The sequence below is a fragment of the Rhagoletis pomonella genome, unplaced genomic scaffold, assembly GCF_013731165.1.
Source record: "Rhagoletis pomonella isolate Grant_MI unplaced genomic scaffold, Rhpom_1.0 Rhpom_scaffold_00005, whole genome shotgun sequence".
Taxonomy (NCBI): domain Eukaryota; kingdom Metazoa; phylum Arthropoda; class Insecta; order Diptera; family Tephritidae; genus Rhagoletis; species Rhagoletis pomonella.
The window spans coordinates 67687385-67706640 of NW_023458559.1; positions in this window are offsets into that span (position 1 = coordinate 67687385).

A 19256-nucleotide genomic window follows, 5' to 3' on the forward strand; every position below is an offset into this window, starting at 1 on the left:
CCCTAGATGGGTTCGTTTGGTTATAAAAACGTCAAATATTTTCAAAATCGGATAACAGAGCCAAAAAGTTACATACGCTAATCCATTAAATTTTACTTAAAATAAGAAAAAGAACCTATAATTTGGTAAAAAAGCTTAATTGTTTCATATCACGCAATGCATTTTTGCACGCTGATTTTGAATATACAACATTTTCATATCTTGTCAGGTTTGGAAGTTATTTGGAAGCATTTCACGTCTTTGCATTGTCCGATCTTGAGATTTTGCATCATCCGATTTTTGTTTTGTTGGCCAAAGTTGAAAAATAGGGTGCACCTAATGTACATGTAAAAAATGTTTCATAATTTTTTTTTTTATTAGTTTGTTGGGTGTCAACTCTATTCAAAAATGTGTCTGCAACAATAGTGATTTATCGGAAGAATTTTTCTGTGGCTCGGTACATACTCCCATGGTACCCATGCCTAGCACGGACGCAATTGGTAAGTCATGGAGTCTATTCTAAGGTAATTTGTATTGTTTAAGAAACAATAGTGAAGATTATTAACTTTAAAGGAGTCCGCGTCCGAATCAAAACACACACACATAAATTTTATTAAGGATTTGATTCGGCGTACAGATAATAAATTTATATTATTTAGGATTTAATAAAACTTTAAATTCAGAAATCTATATTTTTTTGTACTTGGGATTTGACTTATTAATAATCACTCCATCCTTAGCCAGACTAATAAATATAACTTAATCTAATACTGTGCTACACTATTTTTTATAATCATCTTAATTGACTGCATTTGCGTAAATTTCACTTAAGCAGTTATTAGAAGTGAATTTCCGTTTTAATTTACTAAACTCATTACATAATTTTTGCTGCAACTGCTCGTACGAGCCAAAAAACTACGAACTTACTTACAAGTGGCATCTCGCAAAACAAATAAAAAGACTTTGACTTTGCTTCACTTCTTCACCTCAATTACGCTGAAAATCACGCGCCGTAAGTTAATTAAACAAAAATTAATAAGTTACAAAAAAAAAATGCACAGATTTATGAGCGTCTATTTGCTGCGCACTTTAGCACAATGCTCGCTGAGAGCTACGAGTATGCTTAAAGCGGAAGCGAAATTTTGTTTGCAAACAAAGGACCTAAGAAGGAATGTGTGCGCCAAAATGCTAAAAAGCGCTAAATGACAAGATGTGGCGGAAATGGGAGGATGTTGTAAGCTCATTAGAATGTGACTAAAAAAAAATCGCGTTGAAGCTGATGATGTAGAGAAGTTACATACTATTAGAAGAATGTGAATATTATAATGAAAATGGCGTGGCTCATAAATTATGCAAAAATTAGAAATTAATAGAAGCTAAGAAGTAGTAGTAAAACTATGCAGCATGAACTATGTATGTAAATATATACATACATGCTTACATTGTATGCATACTTCTGTTTCCACTACGACCGTCTAGCAAATAAAGTTGTTTACCCACTGACCTAATTTTTAAGTGTAAATATTGAAAAACGCCATTGTAAAGCAAGCGGTTTTCAGTTTTTATTCGATCAAGATAGGCCTGCAATATACTACATACAATATGTAAAAGATTTTAGTTCGGCTTTAAGTTAATAGGCATGTCTGATATGCGATCAAGTGGGAAATGCTCCCACCTTCTTTCGAGGTTCATTGTGTCTTTGACATCCCCTTCAATATTAGCTACGTCAACAAACCTTCATCAGTTGCATGCATACAGTTGGGTCAGAATGTAAATATGTACATTAGACCGTAACACCTTACACGCACACAAAAAAGTTCGGCCTGAGTTTTAAGTATTTTTGCAAAGCAATTTGAACTTTTTTTGCCGTATCTCGGGGTCGACCTTTCGGCAATGACATGTTTTTTTTAATAGTTCAACTGAAATGACTTTTGACTTTTGACTTGAATTTACTCACATTAGGGTGGTGCGTTACGGTGATAAGAACTGAGGTATGGTGGCTAAGTAATAGAAAGGGGTACTTTAGGTCAATGAACTTTGAGACAAAAAAAATGCCTACTAGAGACAAGAATATTGATGTACAATACTTTAAGCTCTGACTGTAAATGCCGAAGATATGATGAAAAGTGTAAAAAAGCGACCCATACGTTCAGCCAAAATTTTGTAACTCGAATCGCCTTGCCGCGAGACAAGAACATTGATACACCATACTTTAAGGTCCGACTATAAATGCGGAAGATATGAAAAAAAAAATGTAAAAAGGGGAACCCGTTCGAAAAGAACAAAAGTCGAGATAGCCTTTCAAAAATACCTTGAGTTCGAAAGTAAATAGCGAACTTTTTTTTTCTGGTACGGTCTAATGTACATATGTACACAACTACATCTCATGAAAATACTTTGGAAAGAGCACTTTTAAGGCGACCGAAAATGATAATTAAATCGAAGTTGTGACTTTTGGCTAAGAAAAGAAATTGGATGTTGGCTCATGGCAAATACAAAAATAGATTTATTCAGTTTGTTCCTAAGTACGCGAATTTTTTCGGTGTTATTAAAATTTTTTTAGTTTGTACAATTTTCCTACAACTTTCATTCCATCCAATTTTTTATTATGTTTTATTTTACTGCAAATATGAAGAAATTCGTCGGATATTGTTTACTGCTTGTCGAAATTTACTCGTGATTTTTTCAGGATCGTTTGAAAATTTTCAGCAACTTTTCGACACTTTTTGGTTTTTTTCGGAATTTTTCGGTGTTCTTCGGGTTTTATAGAGGCTTTTGAAGAATTTCTTGTGATTTTTTCGGGACTGTTTAGAGTTTTTGCGGTTTTTGGGTTTTTTCGGAACTTACTTCGTGTTCTGTTTTTCAGTATTTTCGGAACTTTTGAAAAATCGGAATTGAAGTACCGTTGCAAAAAGCCTCTATATACCGATTCGTTGACGCAAAAGCTTCTACATAGCGAATTCTGAATATGTCGGCGGTTAGCGTCCCGTTAGACAAAGCCTCTATATAACCAAGTCCCGACTCAAAAAACCCTTGCAGTCTAAGATAATATTCGCTTTTCTAATAAATGTCAACAGTAACTTGGTCGACGAATAATACGGTGCTCGACTGTGGATAAATTCAAGTATTTAAGTGTAAGTCCACCTCACGCTGGATAAGCTGGACATAGCTGGGGTCATAGAGAGTAAATTCGTTTACGCTGACCTTTCGATCTAGGACCTTCTTTCAAAACCGGTTTCTTTTATCATGCAATTGGAGTCTCCTACATTTTTGCAATAACATAAAGATGCGCTCCACAGATTTGGAGGAAAAGGCACAACATCGCTACTTCGAATTTTTGATAAGCTTTGCATATCTTCAAAAGCTGTACATACTTGTTTAATCTTTTCACAAAATTTTTCCTTCATAGCATTTTCAATGAAGAAATTTTCCCCATTTGTCGCCGCTTTTGTCACAACTGCGTACGTTTTGTATATGATTATGCTGATGATGTTGTTAAACTTATGTGAAAAATCAACTTGAACACGTTCAGCCATCAAAAATCGATGCATTTATACTTATACGTTGTGTTTGCCTTCATCTTACTATGGGCATAAGATACATATGTATGTATATACTTACACTTGTAAGGGATTAATTTGATAAAGCTTTGAGTTTTTCTGGTTTTTTTTTTTCATAAAGGTAAGAAACAACACTCGCCCAACAAATTCTTAAAAGTATTGGTAATAGATTATCACACGCTCATTGTTAAGTTGGTCTACTGAACTTGGCCTACTTACTATTAGTACTTTTGTTCGGCTGATGGATTGATTGTTTTATTGACGAAGGACAGATTTGGATGTATTTTTGAATTAAGTTTTTGATACTAATACTTGTTTGTAAGCTAATAAACCATAACCTTAAGGTATAGATTTGGGATTAAAAGGGGTTTTGTGTAGAAATGAAAGTTGTCTAAAGATGGATGAGCATACATTTTTAACCCAAATGGGTTACAACTGTATTAGCTGGTCATAAAATACCGTAGCATAGAGTTTAGATGAAATCAATAGGATTTTTCTTCGCTTTCTAATCTGTCATGTGAGGATTATTCACATAAGTTCCTCTTCCCAGTTTTCAAAAAACGAGAGAGCAAATGACTTTAAGTCGGCGATGGGCACTGCCTAGCCTGCGGGCAAAGCTCTTTTAAACTTTGTATAGGCGCGCGGAGTGTAAAAGCTCTCTCTGCCCGTCGCTGCTTTAAGTCATTAGACAGTGCAAATCCTCTCTTGCCTACCTTGATAATGAAAAGTTCTTTAACACGTTGCCAAGTGACCTAAGATGTTTAAGCTCTGAAATCGCCAGTGATTGGGCCTTCTGAATCATTACCGGAATTACATCGTCCAGACTCGAATATTTTTTAATGGAGAAAAACTTTTAATTTCCCATGCAATAATCTGCCGCATAATAATTTCGTTAACGCTATTTATTTGCAGTGTCGCACTTCTCATCCTGGAAAATGGAAAGAGCCATTTCTGTGCTCCTTAGAAATAATTCTCGGCATTCGGAAATATCCCTTATATTTTCCTTTACGAATCGCGTTTTTATAAATTCTTAAGCTATATTTTTAGGGCTGCCAGTTACCCTTGTAATAAGTTAGGTTTGAAAATTTCCAAGCCTCTTTCCTAAGTTTTGAGATTTGTTCTCCCTACCATGGAGAATTTTGCTTCCTAGCGAGGTTGTAGGTAAGGTACATTAAATAAACTTCTTTTTCCTGGCAGCTACCGGCATCAGTATGCATTATTATACTGAAAGAAAACAACGCAGTAGGTACTTAGTGGTGAAAAAAGCTTTTCAAAGAAAAAAACCATCAACAACACAAACGAAATTCGAACGCAAATAGCAATCGAAAAGAGATCAAACCGCCGAATTGAGATGGAGTAGAAAAAGTAGCAGCAAAGCTAACGGCCCACTTGAGATTTGAATTTCGGAATGGGATGTTGGAAAGAGAAATACAAGTGAAGTAAATTTTTGGGCAAGTAAGACGCAATGAACTTAACGATGTATGGAAGTATTTTAATTGCATGCTATTTCACTGACTTAAAGCAGAAAATTGTTATTCAATCGCTAGTTGTTTACTGCTTAGGCGGAAGGAATGTCCTTCGAGTGGTTGAGTGAAGCTGCCTAATGAAACGGCTAATGTTTAAGTGGATTGGAAAGAAGACAGAGATTTTAGCCTCCCATGGAACATATCTGTATGTATGTACATATGTATTCATCTAAGTATGCCGTAAGCTTAAGTAAGCTTCGGTATGAGCATGCGAATAATGGTGTTACATTACTCTCCAGAAAAGCATATTCTGTGTAACGATACAATATACTTAGATATTAGAAGCTGAAAATCCGACCGCCTCAGCTCTAAACGAAAAGCATAATTGCCATTAACAGCTTCATCCTGATTGCTATCACTTTACGAACATATGGAAATGTGATCAAATTTTCAATATTAAATTGTGACGCTCACAACCACAGCTAAAAACCTTAGCCTCCTCACCACCATCAGTATTGGCCACCTCAAATTGACCACAATGAAATGTCTGGGGATTTGTGGTTATGGTCAACTGAATTGGTGAGTGAATAAGAAAATGCTTGAAGCCTTTGCCTTGGCAGCTGCCATTAGAAATGTTTATAGACTGCCTGCCTCTTCATCAGCATATAACAACATATCGCACGTTTGCGGCAAGAGTGACATAAACCAAAAAATCAAAAGCTCGAGAAAAACGGCTTCAAAGTTTACAGCTTACATAGGCCCCGAAGCCAAAAATAAAGACACAGTTTCTTCTAATGACAAAACATAAAATATTTAAGAGGTCTTGTGGTAGGGGCTGGATCAAGGCGTTACGCGTACCTTATTGGGGATCATCCGGGCTCGGAGCCCCTAAATAGCCCAGTCGCTAACGGATCCCTCTGGGAGCCAGGCCGAACCCGGTTGCATGCGATTGCCTTACCCTGAGTAAGGTGGATCTCTGCCCGTGAACTCTTTCGCCGCGACTCGTGGGACTATCAGCGATAAGCTACAAACACAAAAAACAACAACAAAAACAACGAAAAATTATACTGGCACTCACAAAAAGTCGCAGGGCTCCTCTACAAACGACGACGTGGCTAACATCAGTGGAGCAAGTAAATCTCTGCCAGGGTCAGACGCATCCACAAAATCAGAGAGGTGCGGAAACGGTCTGTGGCCCTCTACAAAAATGCGTTTTACAGACTGGTATCCACTTCTATCTACGTCTACCCCGGAGCGATGCTATGGGCTGTGGACTTCAAGGATATAGCATCCAGACCTAGAGCAAGGGCATGGATACCAGTCAAACCGTCCGAACCTAACAGGGTGCTCGATATTATAAGGATCTTTAATTCCAAGTTACCTTCACGCAACTGGAATGTAGTATGGTTATGGCACAGCAAAAAAGCGACTCGCCAGGCGATCCTTTTACTGAATAAGGAGTCCTTGCTACTCCTCCGTAAGACTGTAGGCGTCATCAATTACGGTTTCGACTGAGTTACTCTTTGAATTCATACTCAAATCTAACTTAGTTATAAGCAAAAGGGGTAGTGAGCCTATCTCCATAACGAAAAGCAGAATAGAGGTCCTGGATATTACCATCGTCTCAGGTTATGAACAGGAACTTAAGGGTGCTTTATGAGCAGTACTTTTACTTATCATCGCTACATCCGAAAGGGAATCTAAGAAAAACCGACTGACGCAAATCCAGGAAAGAACTTGAGGAGCAACTCTCAAGAACCACAACAAATTAGAGAGGCAGCGGTGGGTCTGCTAACTGTCCATTTTGCTATAGGAAGGCACACGGAGAAGTTGAGAGTCCCACATAATGACTTCTGCAGAAATAAAGAAGAGCCAGAAACCTTGCGGCACCTGTTACGCGAATGCCTCGCACTTTGTAGAAGAAGGCGAGAGTTCATGGGTTCAGGCTTTTTCGAAGACCTAACCGTCGAGGTACGCATACGGCAACTTCTGGGTTTCACCAATTCCACACGATGGTTTGAGTAGGAAGGTTCTAACGCTCCGCGTGGTATCGAAGCGGACCCAAAATCTAAGCGCCTAGGTGTGCTAGCGGCGTCACTGGCAGCCCCTTCAACCTTGTTTAACCTAACATTCATTTTGGCATACTTAACTCAAAATATTTAAATTTTTTTGATGATAACACTCTTGCAGCAAAGGTACGATATGTACTTCTTCTTCTAAGTATTCCTCCAACGACTATTTGGCTACTGCAATGTTGCGCCAATGAATTTCCATTTAATCGTATTTTTTGTTCTTCCTGTTGTTGTATTGCATAATTATGATTACTTGCAAAGCCGCACAAGCGTTCTACTTCGGGCTTCTGTTTTCATGCTTAGCAAAAGCTGTATATATACATATTTGTATGTATGTAATTAGTGCGGTGTGACAACTGACATGCCTATCGTCAATGGGGAATTTGCATAGTCCCTACGCCGGTCAATTGCTGTTTGTAGTGGTGTAAGTTTTGTTGCTATTAAAGTGCGGGTGAATTTGTACAGTTTGTCTGCTTTGGTCTTGAATTTGTTGATCAAATCTCATCAATGCTGCATAACTCTTTTTCTCCTATTGCAGCTGCGGTATGCGCTGGTCTTATGAATATGAATAGCTTAGATACAAAACAACAACAACAACAAAAACTACACTAAGTGAGTCCTTGACCATGAATTGTCTGTCTGGTGCGGTGTTGCGTAAAATAAACTGGTCGTTGAAATGAGTTAATTCAACATTATGAAAGTTAACGATGGAATTTTATGGAATTGCGCTGAATAACTGATGAGTGACGAATTAGATCAGCGAGAGCAAATATACATAGTTTTTGAAAAAAAGAAAACAAGTCAAAAAAACAAAAAAGAAAAGCCCGTGTGTAATTTCCACAGATCTCTTGGGCTTGACGGCAATGTTAAAACTTTAAGTGTAGTCACATGGGCTTAACTGTGTGCCAGAGAGAGAGAGAAATTTTCGGTTGTTATGGTGGTGATAAGTGTAACAAACTCAGCTGAAATATCGAATAATAATCCAAACTGGTTGAGGCCCATAAGTTTGTTATCATTTCTGTTCAATGAGCTCTCCATTACCAGACATGAGTAAACCAAAGGAAAAGGTATTGAGGTTTGCTCTCCATTGTCATGGATGTTTGGTTGTAATAATTGTTCAAGTGTCTTTAGTCTCACTCTTAAAAGGACCAGACACTCGCCGAGAAAGTATTCAACTATCTTCTTTAAGCCTGGGTCCTTGCATGTGCGGCAGAACCTAGGTAGGCCAATAATTTCTGCTTTGCTTTTGAGGTGGAAACAAGACCATCGGCTAAGCTCACAATATCGAAAACGAATAGTATTCGATAGGGTGTCACAGCGCTATTATTGTTGACCGATTTGTGGTGGTTCTGCTCTTCAACCGCTTCAAGCTAAACTAAGAATTTTCGCTATACAAACTATTTTTACTATTAAACGCTATTTTTGCATTCTCCAAGGCAAAAATTCTTATCAGGCGACGGGAAGCAGACCGGGTACTTCCTAGTATATAGAATAATTGTGTGTTCGCTTAAAGTAATAAGATTTGGCTATTTAATGTGGGCTTGATCCTGTACTACTGATCCTCATTATATACAGCAATGAATCGTCGGAATGAGATCTCTGACGCTCATTTATAATGCTACAGTAGAATTTTTTTAGAAACATTTCAGACCTGCTATGATTTCCATATGCCATTTAAGGTTTTTTTTAGTATAAAACTGTCAACATTAATTAGATTTTTCATGGTCATAAATAGTCAAGGTCGCCGAAATTTTTTAAGCGTGCTTATTTCTTTACAACTAAAATGCTTTTTGTTTTCTTTGTACAAAAAGGAAGACAAATGAGTGTCATCCGTATTAACCGCAACGTTGATTGCAGCAATGCTCCCTGAAGGAAAATTAAATTTAAATATAAAGGGTAAGCAGATGCCAGCACTACAAAAGCGTTCGCGGGAAATTAGAAAATGAAAAGCTGAAAAAAAGTGTCGGAATAGAATAGCGCAAATGCCAAAATAGAAATAAAAATAAAACTTTGCATAAATTCAACACTTCTCACAACTATTTCGCAGGCTGCGTTTACCAAAAAGAGTACAGAAAAACCAGCAGTAAATATGGTTGCATTAAGCAATACCTTCGGTACAAAAGGAGCAGACCAAAAATTTAAAAATAAAACATTAAAACAATAATACAAACAAATTAAATGAAAGTGAAAATGTAATTGGTAGTGATTCGGTGTAGTTGAGCGGTACGCGACCAAGCAGCTTTTGTTTCACACAACTGACCCAAGTAGCAGCTTTTCACCTTTTGATAGCTTTTGTCTCTGAAGACAATAAAATAAAATCTTGATAAAGCAACGTAAAATTTGGTACAAAAAATTAAAATAAAAGTGTTAAAAGGTGCAAGTCTATGGCAGACAGGCTTTTGCTTTTATACATATGTATGTATGTATATATGTATGTATTTAATTTTTTCTTCATCAAAAGTGGCGTAGAAATTAAGCAAGTCACAGTAATAGCTTATATGTATGCTTATTTTAATTGCTTCACGTCGCTCATACAACCTGGTGGCTGTCAATCAATTGCTCCGAGTATCAAGGCACTTATATATGTACGTGAATAAAAATTTACGCGCTCTATGAGAGGTACTATCTTTTCTTGTATCCACCTCTTGTTTTCTTTTTTGTATTCATTTATAGGAAATGCTCTTCTACTGGCTATATTGTCTTTGCATTTTTTGTTTCCTTTGCTGACCGCTCGCCATAACAGTAAGTCAAGTATACGCACTGTTGCACAGGCATTCAATTGTCGGTAAAGCCGCAAAAGTTTAATGAAAGTTAATGAGTGCGGTTGCCATTTAAATTTACTGCTTTTCTTTGCTTTGACTTTGTTTTTAAAATTTCTGAAAATTATCAAAATGTAATTTACGTGTGATTTCTATTGGCTTCACGGTGTGGGCGGCATAGCTTTTCGCTGATTACGTATGTAGATAATTATGCAGGCAAGTAAGTATTTTTTAATATAAAATTTGCTAAAAATGTCCTTTTTGCACGAATGTGTATAAACTATTCGTGGTATGCCGCTAAAAATTAAGAATTTTACCACACATTTCGAAAGTTTTATTTGAATGTCGGTTGCAGACCTTTTATGGTCTGCTATTTAAAAATAGTGGTTGCAACAATTAATAGCTTTTAGTTAGAAAATTCCAGGTTAACAAATTACCTACATAGGTAAATATTGTGTCACTTTTAGAAAAAATTATCTTAATTGAAAATCAATTTTAAATAATGAAGTACTTATGCATATATCGCCAGCTTAGAGTGAGAAGTTGCTAAGTGCATTTTTTTTTTAATTTTATAGGAGAGAAACAAAATTCTTATATGTAGACATTTTTTACAAGTATTTGCCAAAACTTTGAAGTCAACATTTTGAGCGTTTAAATCAAAGAAAAACTCCTTAAAAATTCCGTATTGTTTTGGTCTTGTCGCACTCTCAGTACCTCTTTTCGAGTAAAAAAAATTTACCTTTCATTGAATATTAACGGTAAGCAATAAAACAAGTGCCTTAATTATTTTGGAGACGATTTATTATTAGTTTCTCTTGGTTCCTATATCGAGGGACTTACAGCGGCTCTTCGATCGGCCAATTTTTTTTTTACCACCAAGAGAGGTTTGCAGAGACCGAAACTAGTGGAAGACGCTGCAAGGTCCGAGTTATACGGTGGATGCATTAAAACTTCCCACATGGATGAGAAAATGAGTCGGCCGCTGTGGTGTAGTGGTAAGCAGTGCGCGCTTTCACTCATCAGCACCTGGGATCAAACCCTGGTCAAAGCAACATCGCAAAAAATATAGAAAAAGGTTTTTTCTTAACAGCGGTCGTCCCTCGACAGGCAATGGCAAACCTCTGAGTGTATTTCTGCCATGAATAACAGCTTCTCATGAAAATACAATCGCCGTTCGGAGTCGGTGTAAAACGGTAGGTCCCTCCGCTTTGTGTGACAACATCAAGGCGCATGCCACAAGTCGGAGGAGAAGCTCGGCCAAACACTAACATATGTGTAAGCGCCAATCTATTATTATTATTATTATTATTATCTCTTTACTTGTCAAGGTCTTTCATTTGAAAAAAATTTAGTCCGCCATTTCGTGGTGGCGGACAACTTATATTTTGAAACTTTTTAATAGTGTAGTGAGCTCTGCTAGTCAATCCCTCTCATTTGATACCCATATTGAGAGGGCTGGTGAGAAATTTTATAATCCGCCATTTTGCGGCGGTGGCCATCTTGGATTTGCTATAATTGCCGTCAAAAGTAAAGGTGATTGGCAATTTTCAGATCAATAGGTTAAAAGTAAAACGGGGGGGGGGGGGGGGGGGGAGGTTTTTTTCTATAACTAATAGATTTATCCCACACAAGGGTCAAAAAGACCCACTCAGGTGAGATATAGCGGGTTAAAATGTTCAACAAAAATATTCGCCATTCAATTTTACTATAGCCTCCTAAAGAAAAGATGAATAGCAAATTTAATTCTAAACAAGATCTTTCAAATTATTAAGATCAACTTCAGACAAACACTGAAACACTGCAAAAAAATTGTGACGTTTGGGGACAAAGTGGCAGGTGATCCAATATTCTAGAGATGTTCCTCATATTTTTGTCAAACCGCATTCGTGTCCTTTTTATTTGTCCTATTCTTGGAAGGTTTGCTTTTATGTAGTTTTAATAATAGATTTCCTCCTTACAAAAAAATAAAAACAGCTGCTTTCTGTTTCTATGCCTTTTTCAGAAATCTTGAACGAGCTAATAACTTTAGGTCATTCCTTGTTTCTTTCAAACAGCTTCAAAACCTTATTTTCTGTTCAGTCTCGGATTTACAATTTGAAAATATTCCTGCGTGTATATTTAAACAAGTTTTTGCACGGAAATTGCACAATTCAGTTGAAATCTTTTATGATGTGTAAACTGCCAATTTGAATTGGTGCCAACCATGGAGAAAAATTTCCACAAACACACACTCAACTTTTGAATGAAAACACTTGCACTTGCACTTGCATTTAATGCATTTTATGAGACTGCCAATCTTCAGCAACTACAAATGTATTGTATTTAAATATGTATACTGTCACACATTGAGTGGCAATACATTTTTATTGATATCATTTAAGCAACACTTCAATTTCCTTTTGGAAATCTTATTGGCAATGTTTCTGAGCCAAATTGCGAATGTGAATTTTTCCAAGTGATTTTATTTTTATTTTTTGCTTACTAGTGTGTAATGATGACTATCTAAGTTGTAAGAAATTATCATACGAATACATTTTTTGAATGCTTATAGTTATTGCGCTAATTCACTTCACTGAAAATTTTGTTGCAACTACTTGTGAAAGTTTCAGAAATAAAATACATATAAATTTGTTGCGCTGGCCGAGCTTCTTCACTGATTTTTATTATTAAATTGATGTTGTCACACAAATGGAACTACCGACTGTTTCAGTTTATCTTTTATAAAGTGGTGAATGTGGAAAAATATGTTATCAATGAAAAGATTGTTTTAATATTGTAATAAAAAAAAAAAATACTTTTATTGCACAGTCAAAAATTAAATATAATGCATTACCGCGGAAATATTGTCTGTATTTTTGGAACTACCGACACGTGCCAACTACCGATTTGTTTACTTTGTTTGAAGGTGATTGTGAAGAGAAGCTGTATGTGAAGAACTGATATCGGTTCCAAGTTTTCAGGTATTTAGTGAGTATGCAACTTTTGAAAGTAACGACTTGCTAAGACTACACTTTCCTTTACATCAGCCGAGAAAGGTCGCAAAAGAGCTAATAACTATTCCCCATATGCCAGACATGGTCCCGCAATGTCTTGATTTCTAGACCATATCTTAATCTGTCATTGTGTAGGTGTAAAATATAAATAAATAGTGAAAAGACATTTTAGAAAGTTTTGCCTGCTTTTCTTTCCTTAACAACATTTATAAAAAATCGGCGAATTTTAACAAATCTTAATCAAAATTTTTAAATTTTTTATCAGATATTTTGGATTTTTTTTTTTGAATTTCAATAATAAAGTGCATATTTAAAGTAGCTAGGACTTACCATGAATTTTTGGGCCTTTTTTTGTTTTCGCATTTTCTTCCATACGAAGTATGTATGTTGGAAAACTTTTTTGTATGGAGAAAATTTCCAAAAATCAGAGGCAGGTCTTAGCTACTCAAAATTTTCACTTTATTACACTAAAATTGAATAAGCTACAAAACTGCATACTCAGAATGTTTCTAAGAAATCTAATTAAAAAACTCAAAATTTTGATGAAACTTTGTCGAATTTTGCTAATTTATGTACAAAGTTTGAAATTTTGCCTTACATGGTTGTTAGATAACGAGTGTACTTTCATAAAAAAATAATAAAAATTAATTAAACCAAAGGGAAACAGGCAAAGAATGCTAGAATGTCTCTTTCCTATTTATATTTTCGCCACTGTATTTGTTCAGGAAACGATTCGCAGAGAATTGCACCGGCGGAAATAAGTAAGATAGTTACTCCAGACAGGAATGATAATAAAAAATCACAGTCATAACAGTCGACTCATTGTTTTGGTAAATTTGTTAGGTTAGATATTTTGGATCGCCCTAATGTGCATCACAAGCACGTCTAAGTAGCATGTGCTTCGGGTAGCTCGGTGTTTAGAATTTACCACAAGTAGCACCAAAAAGGTTAATTGCTTTCGACAAAATCATTTATCTTTTAATAATAAGTGGCAAATTTTTCTAGTACATTAAGAATTTTCGCGAATTTGTATTTACGCTTTTTTCAAGCTCTAATTTGTTATCCTTTCCAAAATTAAATGTGCGCTCTTTACAAAACTTTTTTTAGAATTACACTGTTGTTATGTCTTAATTCCTTTAATATTATTTTTATTTTTACTATACACTGTCTGTCTATATGTACATACATTAGATTGTACCAGTTCGCCGTACGCCCCTGAGTACAAAGTATTTTCCAAGGCAATGTGGAGACTTTAATTTTTTTGCTCATCGTAGAGGTCACCTTTATATACTTTTCGTCAAATCTTCGGCATTTATGGTCGCATCTCAAAATATGATATATCGATGTTTTTCCTCCAATTTTGATCCTACAAAGTTCATTAACCTCAAACACTCCGTCCTAATACTTACCCACAAAATCGCAGTTCTTATCAGCCTAGTGTAAGTACATTAATTAAAGCTCTCCAAAAATCATTAAACTTTTGCTAAGTAAGTCTTTTTTAACCGACTTCCAACAAAGGTGGAGGTTATCAGTTCGTCGGAATATTTTTTTTTTTTATATATGTTACCGCATAACGTTGGACCAAGTCAACCGATTTCAATAATTCTCAGGTGGCCCCATACTAATCTGGTTTAGATCCGATCATTGGATCATGAAAAAATTAACGGTACTCCTAAATTTTTATATGAGAATTGAAGTCGGTTTTGTTTTTTCCTTAAAAATTACTTGCGTTATTTATTATTCTAGTAATACAATTTAGATACAAAATTTTATTTCCGACTTTAGGTGTCACCGAAAATTGTAAATTGGCGAAAGGTTCGGCCAAATATTTTTATTTTTTTTCAAAATTTCCTTGCGAAAATACTTTAGATTTAGGGGGTACGGCAAACTTTTTACTTGTTACGGTCTAAAGAACATGTTTATTTGATGCTTTAAGAATTTTTTTTACCATTGTTTTTAACACACTTTTTTCTTTTTGCTTTTTTAACCATTATTTTTTTTAAATTACTTTTTTATATATATAAGGCAAATTTTCTATTCTCTATATTTCTTTAAAATATTTATGTAACACATTTGTGATCGTTTTTAAAACGAAATAATCTCGAGAATTTTCTTAAATTTTTGTTTGCCCGTAGCAAGTTTCTTCACCTTTTATTTGTTTTTTTAATGTAAATTTTTTACAGTCTTTAATTTAACAACTGAATACCAAGAGTTTTTATTTTTAGATAATTTAAAATGGTTATTTGTTAAGTTTTATTTTTTCTACAGAGTATAATCGTTAAATTTTTTCGATAACAAATAATCAGTATTTTAGGTTTTAATTTTTTTGATCAAAAATAATTTGTTTATTTTTATTTTTCATACAAGAATATCCGTTAAACTTTTGCGATAACAAATAATCAGTATTTTCGGCTTTCATTTTTTCGATCAAAAGTAATTGTTATTTTTGTATTAATTTTTTTATAATTTGTAAACGTTATAATGGAGACCCGGTTTTATGCCAGTTTAAAATTTTTATGAACTAAAAAATTAATCTGAAAATAACGGTCAAGGTATGGAAAAAATAAAAATCAAAAATTTATTGAAAAAATAACAATCCAAAAATGCACTAAAATCACACAAAAAACAGAGGTAATTTAAGTTTAATTACTGATCTGTATACCGTTTTTCTAGATCAGGTAATTTTTCGGAGATATTTTCATATTTATTAAGTTTGCGAATGAAAAAAATATATAAAATTTTAAAATGAAAAATGTTACTCATACGCCATGTCATGTACGAGTACGTACGAGTTCGCCCGTGTTAGATATGGCGTATGAGTAACATTACTTCCTGCATCTATTTCAAACAAAATATTATTGCATATTTTCATTTGACCATTCAAAAGCTGTTTACTCATCTATCGATTTTCATCGTTAGTAGCTTGATTTTTTGGCAAAAGAACAAGCTGTATTTAATACAAATGAAAAATGTTGCAAAAATATGTGATTTTTTAATTTTTTCCTTGTTAAAGTTTTAATTTTCTTTTCCTAAAAATGGAAATGTCTCGGAAAAATTACTTGATCTTTTGCTCAAAAAACCGTTAACTTTTGAATATTTTCTTGTTATTTGTTTTAAGCGTATTTATTATTTTTATTTAAGTAATTTTTATCCAAAGCGATTGTTGCACATAATTTTCTTCAAAATAGCACTGCTGTCAAATTGCTCTGTTTTCAACTATTTGTTTGACCAATCGGACTAAAGAACAAAAAATTTTTTTTTTTGTAATTTTCTGCACTTAAATTTTTAAATGTTACACTTCACTTTAAAATTGGTACTTCTCAGTATCCTTTCACTGCTTCAAATCCTTAATCGCCTTACCGAAAAATTGAACGACAGAACGCGCCAAACGCGCAACACCGACTGAAGCGTAACGCAACAAAGGGCGCGCTTTTTACTTGGCCAAAGGAACTGCTAACATAAATGCAAAACAGAAAAGAAGAAAAAATAAAATAAAACAGCAAGCACAGAAAAAGCAGAAACCCCAACGACAAATGCAGAGCATTGCAGACAAATAGACAGACAGCTGTACGGACAACCACAACATGTGCAGGCAGGAAGCCGCAATAAGCGAGCAGGATATAAACAACAAGTACAAAGCATAGCAATAGCAATTTGAGAAAAAAATGTCGGAAAAGGCATAAAGGCCTGTGTAGGAAAGGCAAAACCACAGGTATTTTTTTGTTTTTTTTTTTTTGCGTGTGTCGGCAACAGTTCATTCATAAAACTAGTTGTACCAACGCTGCATTGCTGACATCAACAAAAACACGAGCTGAATATCGGCGCAGGCGCAGCTAAAAAGGAAACAAGTCAAATTAACCGAAACGAGCGATAACTGAGGCCACGTGCTGTATGAAGGGATACTTGTTGCTGGCAGGCGGCACGAGAGTGTGTGTGTGTGTTAAATGTATGTATGTATATGTCTATCACAAAAAATGCCAGTACGACCGCAAATGCCACATTTACTATGTATGTATGTATATGCACGTCACTTCGAAAGGAGTTTGTGTGTTAACAGTTAATGCAATTTTTAACCTTTCAACGACAGTCGTTTGTCAGCGTAGAGTGCAATGCTGTTGCTGAGTCTTTGTTTGTGTGTGTATGTGTGTGGACAAAATTGTGCATTTTAGTCGCATTATAGTTCCCTTACTATTTTATTATTCTTATTTCTTGTTATGTTTTTTTCACAATAAAATTGTCAACAGTTGACAACATAATAAATGCCGCGATTAGCTGACAAATTCATTGAGCAGAACTTAGCACAAAGCTCAACAAATGTAACGCAATGTCAAGAAATGAAAGACAACACAAGTAAAAGTAATAAAAGCCAACAAATGCACCCAAGAAGGGATTTGAGAAGCCATTGACAGCACGCCTAGGCATAGTATAATGCCATTTTAGAATAAATGTATGTGCACGCGACTTTATTATTAAATACAGGATAAAATAGAATTTAGAATTCAGGCACAGTAGTCGAAAATAATCCATATGCTTTGATGACCTGAAAGCTCTTTTGTACCTCTAAAGATTGTCTCTAGCCAAGTATGCCCAAGACACCCTCGGCTCGGAGCGACATTTTCAGGTTTTTCTCTGGAGAATTGATGAAATCCAGTTTTTCTGAAACTCTAGATTGTAAATAGAAAAGTAATTTCTCAGTTTTACTAGTTTGGCGATTTTAAGCGTATTTTTGACTAACCCCGACTTTCTATCTGATTAAAAAGTTGAAAATTTGCATGAAAAGAATTTGCTGAATTTTCGCGAGTTTTGCACAAAGTTCAGGAACTATATTTTTATGTTTTTTGTTGTAGAATGAACCATATTTTTATACAAAATTTGCGGAAAAATATTAGAATAAAAATTGTTGCATATATTGTGAAAAATTTGCTGTTCCAATACTTTGTTCCGGCAGTGTACATTCAAAAGACCTTTATGGCGGTATTCGGGTCCGAAGAATCTATGTTTGCAATTTACTTTTATCAAAAAACGGCCGCTAGGGTGCGCTTTAATGTAAAAACCATGGACGGAAAATTAAGGAAAAGTATAAACAATGTTTCTCAACAACTAAAAATCGCCAACCTGGGAAAACTGAGAAACCATTTTTCTATATGCGATCCAGAATTTCAGACAAACTTGGTTTCAACAGTTCCGCATCCGACTGCCAAATAGTGTAATGAATGCGAGTAGAGTTTTGGTAGTCGAATTTATTAATATATTAAGGAGTTGACCATTGGCTCTTAGATATATATTATTATTTGTCTAACCAAGACCGAACAGTCACATAGAATGTGGTCGGTGGTTTCCTCGACCTCTGGGTAGGGCCGACATATCGATTCTCCGCCATCGGCCTATGGGATTTGCGAGTGTGTTGTCCCACTCATAGAAACCTGCGCCTGCTCTGTCCTCCATCCGTGAACAGTCCGTGTGCCAATCTACGCCTCTGGGATAAATAGCAGGGATCCGTAAAACATTGATACTAACACATAACAGAGCTTGAAGGAATGGCAGATGGCTAAATATTTCTTTAGACTCTGAGTCAAATCTGCTTTATAACTCAACATGTCCACTTACCTTTCGATACTGCAGTGAAGATTGGTCAAAATTTTTGTTTGCGACAGGAAAGTGCTATACCCGTTCTATGCGCACAGCTGACTGTCAGTAAATTGGTTCCCATCCTCGTATGCTCGGTAGCTGTGCAGTTCCAAGCAATGTGCTTTTGCCAGGGAATCCAAACACAACTTGAGTGTACTGTAGCTAGTCGATTTCAGGCCCCATTTGGATCCCACGAAATGGTTCTCAATGTTCTGATTTTATGTTGCTCTCTTTTGGTCTACACATTTTTCTTCACTCTTAACTTTTTCAACTTTCTTATCTCCTTGATGGTAAAGATATGTATGTACTGGAAGAAGTGGTTCCCAATAATTTTATGTGTATCCTCTGAAGTGTCAAACTGGCGCAATGGAGCCCGAGCTTACTGATACCATTGGTATATATTGGACAGCTGGGGTTCAATTTTCAAATAGCTTTTTTGTTCGTTGGAGCTTACAGCTTTTCATCTGGCTCTATGCGCATACTGAGGTGCATTCTTTAGTAGGGACTTTGTTGGCAGACAAACTCAGTGACTTTGTAATACAAACTTATGTACATACTTAAGTACCTACGTATGTACATCTCTATGGTCCGATGTCAGTCATTTATTAAACCAGTTAATGTTGTGCTCTAAATAATGCACTCACTAACCTCTTTTAAATCGTAATTATGTTGTCAACAAATGTCTGCTTATTCAAAAATTCATATGATTATTATGACAGTTCATTAGTCAATGACAGCTCAACACGATAATTATACTGTAAGAAGAAATGTTATACCTACAACAAAGCATTTTTTGATA